The sequence below is a fragment of the Piliocolobus tephrosceles genome, chromosome 14, assembly GCF_002776525.5.
Source record: "Piliocolobus tephrosceles isolate RC106 chromosome 14, ASM277652v3, whole genome shotgun sequence".
Taxonomy (NCBI): Eukaryota; Metazoa; Chordata; class Mammalia; order Primates; family Cercopithecidae; genus Piliocolobus; species Piliocolobus tephrosceles.
The window spans coordinates 95593989-95608529 of record NC_045447.1 but is presented as its reverse complement, the minus strand read 5'-3'; the positions used below and the strand labels follow the sequence as shown (position 1 = coordinate 95608529).

Genomic DNA, 14541 nt, shown 5'->3' with positions numbered 1-14541 from the left:
AGGCATGACTTACCGCACCAAGTGAGACAGGGTTTCATTCTGTTACTCAGACTAGAGTCCAGTGGCGTGATCACTACAGCCTTGATCTCCCAGGCTCAGGCGATTCTCCCACCTCAGCCTCCCTAGTAGCTAGAACTACAGGTGTGTACCATTACACCTGGCTAATTTTGTAATTTTTATTTTTGTAGAGACAAGGTTTCACTATGTTGCCCAAGCTGGTCTTGAACTCCTAGGTTAAAGCAATCCTCCTGCCTTCACCTCCCAAAGTGCTAGAATTATAGATGTGAGCCACCATGCCTAGCCTGCATGCTAGTATTATGACCTTGGGAAAGTGATTTAACTTCAGCTTTCTTATCTAAAATGGAAATATTAAAAATAACTACTTCATGGGAATATTGTATGAATTTTAAAAATAATGCATGTAAAGTGCTTGAAAAAAGGCCTGTCCCATAGTAAACACTTCATAGATATTAATTATTATTGTTGTTGTTATTAGACTATCTGAAAATCAAAGAAGAGAGCATCCCTTTTTCTACCTTTTACTATCCCATCCACTCCAACTCAACAGAACTCACTTCAATTCAGTTTATATTGATTGGGCATCTCTATGGGCCAGGCACCATGCTCAAATCTGGACAGAGTGGATGCTTAAAGCATGTTTCTGGCTGTACAGAGTCCCCTACTGCAGAGACCTAAACCCCTGGGAAGCTTCTATGCTGGTAGCATTTCCCAAAGGTTCTGTGGCTCATTTCTCCCCACGTTCACTTCTGGTGCTATTAGAAGTTCTACAGATTTCAGTCGTGAGCCAATGCGTGAACATAGGCAAATTGTCTCTGGTGGGGTTCTCATCAGAGGAACCTGGCAAGGTAAAAAAGAGGAAGCAGGATGAAGGCTGTGTTTATTTCTTGTTGTGGATATTGTGTTGTGTTTCACCAGGGTGCCAGTCTACTTGACCTAAACAGAAACAACCTGTGTAGTCTTGTGTGACACTGGTATTGTTTTAAGTCAACATTAGGAGGTGGGACAAGAGAAAATGGCCATCAATTAGAACTGAAGCCCCAAACTCTCTCTATATACAATGGGGCATGGAGCGTCCAAGCTGAACAACTGTTTGGAGGTCATTTGTAACCAAGGTAATCTGCTATGGACAGTATCGAAAACGATAGTCACCTCCTTCAGAATTCACTGTCACCGTTGTCCTTAATAACTCCTATTTTTACTGTTCACATCTAGCACTGCACCAATGGATGAGCTGAGAACCTCTTGAAAAGGAACTTGTGAAAAATGTGAAGGAAATACTACTGCTAAATAGGCAAGGCTAATGTTCTCACAACTGTGGAAAACAAAACTGAAAAGAAAATATAACACCAAAGTCCTAAAGTGGTGTTTTTGCATTCATTTTCTCCCTCCATCCTTCCTTCCTGAATAAGCAGCTAATGGAGAACAGCCTGATATGCATTTCTCTTGCCTTCCAGATAGAGAATTGGGTGCTCTGCAGCTGGGCTTCTGTCCTGTCCATACCTGGCAGGGACACAGCTGGTAAAAGAAGAAGAGACTGGGTGCAGTGGCTCACGCCTGTAATCCCAGCACTTTGGGAGGCCGAGACGGGCAGATCACCTGAGGTCAGGAGTTCCAAGACCAGCCTGACCAAGATGGAGAAACCCTGTCTCTACCAAAAAAAAAAAAAAAAAAAAATACAAAATTAGCCAGGTGTGGTGGTGCATGCCTGTAATCCCAGGTACTCGGGAGGCTGAGGGAGGAGAATCGCTTGAACCGAGGAGGCAGAGGTTGCGGTGAGCAGAGAGCGCACCATTGCACTCCAGCCTGGGCAACAAGAGCGAAACTCCATCTCAAAAAAAAAAAAAAAAGGAAGAAGAGCAGGGGTAGAGGAGGCAGGAACTCCGCAGTGAGCAGGGAGGGGCTGTCTCCCCCCAGGTTAGGCAGCCCTGTGCCATGTATCCCGGCATATGGGAGGTAAGGATCCTTCCCCACTTGATTGTTTCTGGGCAGAATTCAGCATGGTGAATAGCATGGGCTGGCACCCAAAGTGCTTGGCTTTGAGTCCTGGCTCAGCCATTTACCTTGCATAAGTAATTTAGCCTCTCTGTGCCTCAGCTTCCCCATCTGTAAAATGGGGATAACAATAGTACCTGCCTTCTAGAGTTGTGATGAAATTAAAGGAGTTAGTATGTGAAAAACAGTTAAAACAGGGCTTAGCACATATAAACCACCCAATAAATGTTAGCTGTTATTATTATCTCATTTAAATAGCTCCAAATCATAATTACAATTAACATCATTGTATTATTTTGTCCTCCAGTTGCACGCCATGAAACCACCATATAGGCAAAAATTACCAAATCCTTTTTCTATTTTAGTTACTAAATACTTTATCAGACTCAAGATGAAACACTTTGGGCTGACTTAACAGTGATAACTAAAGTGAGGTCCAGGATGCTATTTTACTAGAAATCCTACCTCTAGGAGTACCTTCTAAGGGAATTTTCAGATATGCAAATCCAAGGTACAAAGGGCATCACTGCAGTATTATTTATGAAGTGAAAAACTGGCCTAAGTGTGGAACAATCTGAGAATGATTAAATATGCTATGGTGCAGAAATAGGCTTTTGAAGAATTTTTAATGACTAGGAAATGCTCATGAAATAAACGTAAAGGAGAAAAGCAGGTTTCAAAACTGTTTACAATTGGATCACATTTGGTAACTATGTAAGCACATTTGCAGAGAAAACAAAACCCTAGAGAAATGTATCAAGATGTTCACAGTGGAGTTTCTGAGGGTGGAACGGAAGCATGGTTTTTGTTTACATTTTCTTTATATTTTTTGGTGCCTTCCATGTTTTACACAGGAACACACACAGTTTTTATATTTGGGAAAAACATTAAGTCATAAAACCAAAACATTTAAGGAAAGAAAGAATCCTTCAGAAGACATACAGTGGACTGAGAGGAACTAGGAATTGAACCCATGTTTCCTAAACTCTAGTTATTTGGGTTTTTTAAAGCCCAGAATGCCACATAATAGAGACAGTTGTTGTTATTTTTGAAAAAAATCATTCATTAATTTATTATTATTATCATTTGAGACACACTCCCGCTCTGTCGCCCAGGCTGGAGTGCAGTGGCGCGATCTTGGCTCACTGCAACCTCCGCCTCCTGGGTTCAAGCAATTCTCCTGTCTCAGAGTGGGATTACAGGTGCGCACCACCATGCCCGGCTAATTTTTTATACCTTTAGTAGAGACGGGGTTTGTCCATGTTGGCCAAGCTGTTCTCAAACTCCTGACCTCATGATCCGCCCACCTCGGCCTCCCAAAGTGTTGGGATTACAGGCGTGAGCCACCGTGCCCGTCTGGTGTTGCTACTTTTCAACTTACTTTGCTCTGGGAAGAAAAGCTACGTGAAATCTCTGGGTTAAAAAATTACAGACAGAGCCCAGCGCAATGGCAAGTAACTGCAGTCCTCAGGAGGCTAAGGCAGGAGTACTGCTTGAGCCCAGGAGTTTGAGGCTGTAGAGTGATATGATTGAGTCTGTGTTTAGCCACTGCACTCCAGCCTGGGCAATACAGCCAACACCCCATCTCTAACATTAAAAAAAAAATAAAAAGATAAATGAAAAGATACAGGGCCAGATGCAGGTGTGGTGTAATCCCATGCCTGTAATCCCAGCACTTTGGGAGGATGAGGCAGGTGGATCACCCGAGGTCAGGAGTTCAAGACCAGCCTGACCAACATGGAGAAACCCTGTCTCCTATACTAAAAATACAAAATTAGCTGGCTGTGGTCGCATGAGCCTGTAATCCCAGCTACTTGGGAGGCTGAGGCAGGAGAATCACTTGAATCCAGGAGGAAGACGTTGCAGTGAGCCGAGATCACACCATTGCACTCCAGCCTGGGCAGCAAGAGCGAAGTTCCCTCTCAAAAAAAAAAAAAAGAAAAGAAAAGATACACAGATATAGATGAGGACATCTGAGGAGAGCAGCAGGGACTTCTTAAGGTATAGGATACAATTTGGTATTGAATAATCACAACCATTTATTTTTACATGGGGGCCCACAGCAGAATGGACGAAAGCCATCCATCCACTCTTTTGGAAGAAGTTTTTTAAAAAAAAATTCCGTGGTTTAGCCGGGCACGGTGGTTCACGCCTGTAATCCCAGCACTTTGGGAGGCTAAGGTGGGCAGATCACGAAGTCGGGAGTTGAAGACCAGCCTGGCCAATATGGTGAAACCCCGTCTCTACTAAAAATACAAAAAAAAAAAAATTAGCCAGGTGTAGCGGCAGGCACCTGTAATCCCAGCTACTCAGGAGGCTGAGGCAGGAGAATTGTTTGAACCCGGGAGTATTGAGGTTACAGTGGGCCAAGATTGCGCCATTGCACTCCAGCTGGGCAACAGGGCGAGACTCTGTCTCAGGAAAAAAAAAAAAAAAAATTCCGTGGTTTAAAAAAAAAAAGAAAAGCTAACACAAACAAACAGGACAAGAGACATATCTAAATAGACAAGTAACAGAATTCCCAAATTCCCATGCCTCTGCACGCAGGACCTTGCTAATAAACCTCCCATTTGGAGTCCTACACGTCAAGGAAAAGATTACTAAGAAGAATTCAACTTCGAAAGGGCTTGGAGTGCTCACTTTGGCAGCACGTATACTAAAACTGGAACAATACAGAGGAGATTAACCTGCCCCCTGCATAAGGATGACATGCAAATCTGTGAAGCATTCCATATTTTTTTAAGAAAGTTTTTTTAAAGAAAAAAAAATGAAACAGCTTGGAAAACATGAGAGAAAGCCAGCAGACGATCCAGGCCACTGGAGCCTATTCAGCCGAGCCTGGGCTTCTGCCCTGTTCAGCTGTGTGCCTGGGCCTGCAGCTCAGCAGGAGAGGAACCTTGCAGGACTCACACCTTGGCCTGAGAGGCCAGAGTAATAAAATTAGGATTATTTATGATGTAGAAGTGATTTAATAACATTTTTCAAGAATCTGAAGGATTTATGTAGAGGAACTGCTGTTCTAGTAACTAAACCCTTTTGGATGGACTCCAAGATAAACCAGGCTTGTCTAGCTTCCGCCCTGAGCCCCTCCACCTCTTCCAGTTGCTCTTGGCAAATAATCTCTTCCACTTTACGGGAGGGTGATGGTCAAGGAGATGACCTTCCTGGCTGCTTTATCTACTCTCCTCCCCACCTCCAAATATCTCCCAACATCTCTCTTTGTTCCTTCACGTCACAAAGGAAGAATCAAAGGAGGAGGGAGCTAACATTTATTGACTGCCTGCTGCGTGCCAGCAGCTTGCAGAAACATTACCTCATTTAATTCCCACAAACACCCTGTGAGGTAGGCATAATTATCCCTGTTTTGCTTGTTAGGGGATGGAGGAAATCATATTCTTTTAGCGGCTGGTATGAGACTTTCTCTTGGGGGCGAGGCGTGGTGGCTCGGGGCTGTAATCCCAGCACTTTGGGAGGCCAAGGTGGGTGGATGACTTGAGGTCAAGAGTTTGAGACCAGCCTGGCCAACATGGCGAAAACCTGTCTCTACTAAACATACAAAAAATTAGCCGGGTGTGGTGGTGCACGCCTGTAATTCCAGCTTCTCAAGAGGCTGAGGCATGAGAATAGCTTGAGGCCAGGAGGTGGAAATTGCAGTCTACACTCCAGCCTGGGGACAGAGCAAGCAGAGCAAGACTCTGTCTCAAAAAAAAAAGAATTTATCTTGGGGAGAGAATCATCTTCATGGGAAAATGCCTTTATCAGCCTCTTTGGACAGTGTGGAGGGAGGGGAGAGAGATGAGGAAATGTGTGTGGAATGGGCAGGGTGAGGGGACGGTGGGCTCCTCACTCAGAAAGAAGAGGGGAGGGGCAGAGGCAAGAAAAGAGCAGGAGCTTTAGAGCAAGGCTTTGGGTGGCACAATATGCCCCTACCCTCAAAAGCATATCTCTTAAAATCTCAAGTAAATTTACTAAGCTCATGAAACGCTGAAAGAGAATTTTTGAATGTGCTTTCTGGTATAGGGTGAAACAAAGCCACGTGTGTTTCACCTGAGATGGTGACAGGCAGACCTGTAAAGGAAGTACATTTCCTAAATTCAAGAGCAGGAAGGTCCCCCACCCCCACCCATTGACATCTGAGTTCTGTAGAGAGGGGAAAACTGAGGCTCAGAAGTTAATCAACTTCACTAAAGTCACACAGCATCACTAACAAAGGGAATTGATCCCAGGTCTGTTATTCTCGAATGCCTATTGTTTTCACTCTACTCCACATCTGCTCGAAGACAGCTTTTTCCTCTCCCAGGCCAACTCTTCCACTGCTGTACTCCATCTAATCCTAGTAATTAATAGCAGTGAATATGTATTGAGTGTCTACCATATGCCAGACATTGTTGCATGCAGTAGCTCATTTGCTCCTCACAACGACACTATATATTTGACCATATAATTATTCACATTTTATTATATGGAAACTGCTGCTCAGAGAGGTTAAGACACTAGCTTAAAGTCCCACTGCTGTAAGTGGTGAAACCAACATTTGAATCAGAGCCCATGGTCTTAACTGCATTGCATTCTCTCATCTCATCCCTTCTCACCTCTTGAAAGAACATTTCTTCCAATTAACCCATCTAATTAACCTGTTCTCTCCCTCCCGCTCCTAGGATGGGACCTGGTGGGGTTTGCAGAGGTCACGCAACACTGAACAGGGAAGGTGTTCTGATGGGCTTGGGTCAAAGCTCAGGCTAATAGTGTAACTTGGGGATTGGTAAACTTTTTCTGTAAAGGGCCAGACAGTAAATATTTCAGGTTTTACGGGCCATATGGTCTCTGTAGCCAACTGCTCAACTCTGCTGTTGTAACATGAAAGTAGCCATAGTCATAAGTGAATGGGCAGGACTGTGTTCCAATAAAGCTTTATTGATGGACACTGACATTTGAATTTCCTAAAATTTTTATGTGTCACAAAATACTATTCTTCTTTTGCTTCTTTTCTCCAATCATATAAAAAGGTAAAAATCATGCTTAGCGTAAAAGTCCCATAAAAACGGGAGGCAGGCTGGATTTGGCCTGCAGGTGACAGTTTGCTGACCCTAGTTTTACCGAACCTTCCCTTCTTTTGGATTCTACATCCAGCTGGGCCAACTCCAGATTAAACAGCTTCTAGGTCGGGCTTTGAGCCTGCCCTCCTTTGCCCGCTCCTCTTACCTACGAAACCACACAGGTCCAGTCCACAAGCCTCTGCTCATCGCTGCCCCATCAGGAGCTTTCCTCCAGTCTTCCAGCATCTCCTGACCAACCACAAGCTGCTGTCTGCTGTCCCTGCAGGAGGTGGCCATAAAGAAAGGTGGAACTGCCATCATTTAGATGACCCTGGAGAAGCAAAGCCCCAAGGACAGGTTAAAGGGGTATTACCCAAACACTATGACAAGCCTTGCAAATAATACGCTTCAAATAGATTGCACATCATGAAAGGAAATCTCTAGGAGAGGTGGAGAAGACATTGCTGACAATCTGGGTCCAAGGAAGGAGTCCTGGAGACAGAAATGGAAATGCCTTTCTCCTCCAGGAGACCAAGCCCAGAGGACAAGATATGGAAGACAGGAGTACACCAGGGTCACAGGACAGTTTAGGTCTAGTACCACAGAGAGGACTAAAAAGCACTGACAGTCAGGCGTGGTGGCTCACGCCGGTAACCCCAGCACTTTGAGAGGACGAGGCGGGTGGATCACCTGAGGTCAGGAGTTCAAGACCAGCCTGGCCAACATGGCAAAACCCCATCTCTACTAGAAATACAAAAATTAGCCAGGCATGGTGGCACGTGCCTGTAATCCCAGCTACTCGGGCGAGAGGCTGAAACATGAGAATTGCTTGAACCCAGGAGGTGAAGGTGCAGTGAGCTGAGATTGTGCCACTGCACTCCAGCCTGGGTGACAGAGCAAGACTCTGTCTCAAAACAAAAAAAAGCACTGACTAAGGAAAGGCTAAGAATAACAACAACAACAAAAAACTGCTAACTTTTTTTTATTAAACACCTATTGTGTTCTAGGCATACGTTGCTGGTTTTTAAAAAATAATACTGTCTCTTTTAACTCTTTCAACACTCTGGTAAAATAATCATTTAAAAAATCTTCTTGCATTCATTTTTTTAAAATAAATATTGTGCATCTTTTATGTGGCAGACACTATGCTAGATGCTGAGGATAAGCAAGTAAGCAAAAATAGACCTTGTGCCTGCTTTCATGGAGATTATACAGGCATTGGCAAATTTTTTTTCCGTAAAGGACCAGATTGTAAGTATTTTAGGTTTTGTGGGCCATAAGGCCTCTGCTGCAACTACTCAACTCTGCCACCGTAGTGCAAAAGCAACCACATACAATATGTAAAAAAGTAGGTGTGGCTGCGTGCCAATAAAACTTTTTTATAAAAATAGGCTTCAGGCCAAAGCTGGCTACAGTTTGCTGACCCCTGTTCTAGTAGGAGACAAACATTAAGTAAATAATTACACAAAAAGCAATCATTAAGTGACATCAGGTAGAAGTTCCTGATACTAAAAAACACTATAATCAGAGAGATTTAACCTATTCAGGGAGATCAGAGGTTTCCCTGAGGGAGTAAGTCTTAGATCTAATGTAGCAGTTAATTAGTGAGGTGAGGGTAAGACTATTGCAGACAAAGGAAACAGTTTGTGCAAAGGCCTGGGGCAGAAAGCAGCACAGTAAACCCAAGTTAAAAGAGGTTTATAGGGCCGCGGGAGGGCTCATGCCTATAATCCCAGCACTTTGGGAGGCCGAGGCAGGCAGATTACCTGAGGTCGGGAGTTTGAGACCAGCCTGACTAACGTGGAGAAACCCTGTCTCTACTAAAAATACAAAATTAGCTGGGTGTGGTGGCGCATACCTGTAATCCCAGCTGCTAGGGAGGCTGAAGCAGGAGAATCGCTTGAACCTGGGAGGCAGAGGTTGCGGTGAGCCGAGATCCTGCCATTGCACTCCAGCCTGGGCAACAGGAGCGAAACTCTGTCTCAAAAAAAAAAGAGGTTTATAAGCCTGGTGCGGTGGCTCATGCCTGTAATCCCAACATTTTGGGAGGCCGAGGGCTGGTGGATCACAAGGTCAGGAGTTCAAGACCAGCCTGGCAAAGACGGTGAAACCCCATCTCTACTAAAAATACAAAAATTAGCTGAGCGTGGTGGCAGGTACCTGTAATTCCAGCTACTTGGGAGGCTGAGCCAGATAATTACTTGAACCCGGGAGGCAGAGGTTGCAGTGAGCCGAGATCTTGCCACTGCACTCCAGGCTGGGTGACAGAGTGAGACTCCGTCTCAAAAAATAAATAAATAAATAAATAAATAAATAAATAAATAAATAAATAAATAAATAAAGAGGTTTATATAGTTGGGGCAGAAAAAGTCAGTGAGTGTGAGCTCAGACTGAAAACAGCAGGGAGTGCCAAGCCCTGTAAGGTCTTGTGGATCTTGTTAGGGGATAAGGTCCCTATTTAAATACAGAGACTGTTGCACAGGGAGTTAAGTAACATGCTCAAGGTCATGTAGCCCGCAAAAGGTGGAACTAGAAGCCTTATCTCTAGACCCAACTTCTGTATTCCCTTCGTGTTCATTTTGGTTCTGTTTGTCCAGTGTCTTTACAAATTTTCCTCTGTGAAATTCCCAAATCATTCAACAAAATTAAAAGGAAAGAGAAAGCCGAGTCCTGCACCTAGGCTAGGAGGCTAGCAGAGCCCTGATACCAGCGGGAAACCAGAGTGAACCTGGCAGATAAGTCCTACTGTGAAGGACCTACAGGTCTGGGGAGAGCTGGGTTTCTACTTCTCCTTTTGTCTCTGATGACCCCTTATATGAGTCTTAGCAAAGCTTCCTCTGTCCTTGATGTCAAAGGAGCCTTCAGAATTATCGCCCAGACTCCTCCCTCTGCGTTGCCAGGCCCTCTGGATCTTGCCCTGCCTGCCTCTGCACTCTGTCCTCACTGCCTCGCTTGCACGCTCCCCTTGGGGACACTTGCATGGCTTGCTGCTCTGTGAACACTGCACGTCCCCTCCTCAGTTCCACGCTGTTCCGCTGCTGGAAGAGCACATGCCTTGCCCTTCCCCTTTGTCTGGAAACCTTCTCTTCTTGAAGAATCCACGAAAATGTGGCACATATACACCATGGAATACTATGCAGTCACAAAAAAGGATGCGTTCATGTAATTTGCAGGGACATGTATGAAGCTGGAAACCATCATTATCAGCAAACTAACACTGGAACGGAAAACCAAACACCACATGTTCTCACTCGTAAGTGGGAGCTGAACAATGAGAACACATGGACACAGGGAGGGGAACATCACACACTGGGGCCTGTTAGGGGGTTGGGGGGCTAGGGAAGTGATAGCATTAGGAGAAATACATCATGTAGATGACGGGTTGATGGGTGCAGCAAACCACCATAGCACGTGTATACCTATGTAACAAACCTGTATATTTTGCACATGTATCCCAGAACTTACAGTATAATATAATAAAACAAAACAAAACAAAAAACCTTCAAAGAGGAATCTCCAAAAGCAAAATAAATAAATAAATAAAAGAATCCACCTAGGAGGCCGGGCTCACTGGCTCACACCTGTAATCTCAGCACTTTGGGAGGCAGAGGTGGGTGGCACGTGCCTGCAAGCCCAGCTAACTGGGAGGCTGAGGCAGGAGAACTGCTTGAACCCAGGAGGTGGAGGTTGCAGTGAGCCAAGATAGTGCCACTGCACTCCAGTCTCGGCGACAAGAGTAAAACTCCATCTCAAAAAACAAATCCACCCAAGAATGGTTCCTGATGCTTCCAGTTCTGCAGAAAGCTGTGCTCCCCTTCAATGGCCACCTGTTCTTGGTGTGAATGACGTTAACATCCTAAACTACAGTTCATGTCGGCCTCCCACACTGTACCCTGAGCTAGCAAAGGGCTTATGTGATGGGCGTTTGGCACTTTCATATGGAGGTTAACCCGTTGACTTGTTAACTCCACTTATTCCCACCTCTTAAGTATCTGCATATTTCTATCCTTCAGATTTCCTAGCACTAGGCCTGATAGCAGCAGTTCTCAAAGTGGGGTCCCCAGTCCAACAGCATCGGCATCACCTGGGAACTCTCTAGAAATGCAAATTCTAGAGCCCTCATTGGACCTCTGAGATCAGAAACCGGGGGTGTGCAGCGATGTGTGCTTTCATAAGCCCTCCAGGTGACGCTGATGCAGGCTAACGTTTGAGGACCACGGCCTCACCAGAAGTTATTGCTCATTAAATTGCTGATTCCCTGAGGACGGTAACTGGTTGTTTTCAGCCTAGAAAAGAAAAAGAGTAACTGAGAAAATGACAAGAAAAGCTTTTACTAGGCTGGGTTTTTAGAAAGGAAATTTTCTGACCCGATATTTCAAATACAGGACTTTCAAAGAAGGCTCTGCTTTGTAAGGGTTGAAAAACAAGATCGATTCTCCTCTGCCTGGCTTGGGTGTGGTCTTGCTGAAGGGCAGGGGTTTGGACGAGATAACCTCGCCAGATGCCCTCCACTGCTCAGCTTCTCTGCTTCTGGATATTCTATGCTCTAGGAAAGAAATATAAGTTAGGGAGCAGGGCATTATTGCTAGGGGACTTTGGGCTTTCAGCCCACAAGGAAGTCTATACTTCTTTCCTCTTCTAAGGTGAGTCTTTGCCAGTCTATACTCATAAAAAGAGATGACCAGGACCTTTGAGAAAGGTAATTGTTTGTTTTTAGGTCATAAAAATGAATCCTTGCTTTGTTTTCAAAGGAACATGCTCTTCATGCAATCTATACAATCTGAATGACAAGTAGGTGAGGTCCAAGATTGGAAAGATAAAACTTCATTGTTGGTTTTTGGCCTGGAGCTGAAACAATGGGACAAAGGAGTGGCTTGTTGGTATAAGCTCTATAAAACACAATAATATTAGTCATGTAAACAGGAGAAAATAGGAGAGGCTTAATGAGATAAATTACACCGAGTCACCACATTAGGGATTAAAAGATTCTGATTAAGCAAACGCTAAAAGGTACAAAAGAAAGGATAAAGGGAAGCGTGGTAACTTTAGTCTTAGAAAACAATGGGTCCTTCTATCTAGGGTGCTGTTTGACAAGGGGGAGCTTTGAGAGGCTGCCTGAGCCGACTGTGAGCGTCCATTAAGATCCCACTTTTCATCCAAAAAAAAAAAAAATCATCCTGTACTCAAACCAGGGCTCACAAAGCCAACACATTCTTCTTTTCTTCCTTATTCTTTTTTTTCCCCTCTTCACAATTGCAAAGCAATCCATTTTGCTGGATGAGTCTGTGAAGGGAATAAAAGCACTCCAGGTTTCTGAATCTATTTGCATTCCCAGATTTGCTGGCCTGACTTCCAAAGTGTGACTGGCTGCCATTCTCAGCCTAAGGGGAAAACAGCCAACTCATTGATGTTTCAGATTGCTGTGTACCTGTGAGAACAGCCACTTTTTCATAACTAGTTTTATAAGGCCATTTGAACAACTGAAGTAGAGGGTACAGATGTGTACTATTTCAACTACAGAGCTGCTGGAGCCTTGAGTCAGTATTACATGCTCATCATGTAGCTGTTTGTATTAAAGTGCACATCTACAGATGAGAAGATATAAAACTCTGTCAAAACGTAGAACAGGGGAACTCTCAGTGGTTCACACTTCCACATACTTCTTGGCAACGGTATAAGTGCAAGGTCGCCAAAGGCCAGCGAGCCTTTATATATATGTATATTTTGAGACAGAGTCTTGCTCTTTCACCCAGGCTGGAGCGCAGTGGCACCATCTCGGCTCATTGCAACCACTGCCTCCCAGGTTCAAGCGATTCTTGTGCCTCAGCCTCCCCAGTAGCTGGGATTAGAGGTGCGTGCCACCACAACCGGCCTGGAACAATTTTTTTTTTTTTTACATAAATGTAAAACATAAACTCCCAGAAGCAGAATTGCTTTCAAAGGGTAGGAATATTTTAAAATTTTTGATATTACTTACACATGCCTTTCAGAACAGTGATACTAGGCCAGGTACTGTGACTCACGCCTGTAATCCCAGCACTTTGGGAGGCCAGGGCTGGCGAATCGCTGGAATCCACGAGTTCGAGACCAGCTGGGCAACATGGGGAAACCCCACCTCTACTAAAAATACAAAAAATTACCTGGGTGTGGTGGGGCACACTTGTAGTCTTAGCTATGGAGGCTGAGTTGGGAGAATTACCTGGGCCCAGGGAGGTACAGGCTGCAGTGAGCCAAGATCCCAGCCTGGGAGTACACTCCAGCCTGGGAGTGAGAACCTGTCTCGACAACAATGAAAGAAAAGTGATACGAAATTCACTTCGACTAACAGTGAATGATTTTGCTTATTTCCTTGATTCCCTGAGCCATACTTTTTCGTACAAGTATTTGCCAATTTGAGGAGCTAAAAATGACATTCCATTTTTGTTTTAATAAGTATTTCATATTCATGTTCTATATATATATAGAGAGAGAACATTGTTTTTTCTTTGGGAATTGCGTATTCACCTGTTTGCACATTTTTTTTTTTACTGAAATAGCAGTAGTTTTTTGCATGGATTATAAAAACTTCATGCATTAATGATACTACTTTACTTGCTCATATATGCTATAGGATTTCCCTCTAATTTTTCATTTTAATTTTTTTCATGGTGTTTTTGACATGTCAAAGTATTTAACATTCATGTAGTCAAATCCGGAAATGCGTTGTTTTCTTCCTTTGCTTTTAAGCTTACAAAATTCTCTACTGGCTGGGTATGGTGGCCCAAGCCTGTAATCCAGCACCTTGGGAGGTTAAGGTGAGAGGACGGCTTGAAGCCCAGAGTTCAAGACCAGTCTGGGCAACATAGCAAGACCCCATCTCAAATTTTAAAAATTAAAAATTTTAAACATTAAAAATAAATAAATAGGGCCAGGCGTGGTGGTTTACACCTGTAAAACCAACACTCTGGGAGGCTGAGACAGGAGGATCACTTGAGCCCAGGAGTTTGAGACCAGCTTGGGCAACACAGCAAAATCCTGTGTCTATGAAAAATAGAAAAATTAACCAGGTGTGGTGGTGCATGCCTGTAGTCCCAGCTACTCGGAAGGCTGAAGTGGGAGGATAGCTTGAGTCCAGGTGTTCGAGGTTGCAGTGAGCTATGATCATGCCACCACCCTTCAGCCTGGGCAACAGAGTGAGACAGAGCAAGACTCCGTCTGAAGAAAAAAAAAAAGTCACTTGGAGAACATCAGAACATCTTTAAAATGCAGTTGTGGGCCAGGCGCGGTGGCTCACACTTGTAATTCCCAGCATTTTGGGAGGCCGAGGTGGGCGGATCATGAGGTCAGGAGATGGAGACCATCCTGGCTAACATGGTGAAACCCCGTCTCTACTAAAAATACAAAAAAGTTAGCCGCGCGTGGTGTTGGGCGCCTGTAGTCCCAGATACTCGGGAGGCTGAGGCAGGAGAATGGTGTGAATCCAGGAGGCGGAGCTGTAGTTAGCAGAGATCGC

General features: G+C 44.4%; 1 long non-coding RNA gene and 1 other non-coding gene across 2 annotated transcripts in view; one reads left to right on the top strand and one right to left on the bottom strand.

The window, feature by feature from the left end:
• The window catches only part of LOC111543384, a 56523-nt gene extending 47555 nt beyond the window's left edge, over positions 1–8968 (bottom strand). Inside the window, exons 1-2 of the long non-coding RNA XR_002731849.1 lie at positions 8908–8968; positions 7216–7380 (exon numbers count right to left, since the gene is read on the bottom strand). This is a non-coding gene — a long non-coding RNA (uncharacterized LOC111543384). The remainder of the gene's footprint in view (positions 1–7215; positions 7381–8907) is intronic.
• Positions 4646–4752, top strand: LOC111543447. The gene has a single exon (XR_002731868.1). It is a non-coding gene; the product is annotated as a U6 spliceosomal RNA (small nuclear RNA).
• Positions 8969–14541: the final 5573 nt, after the last annotated feature.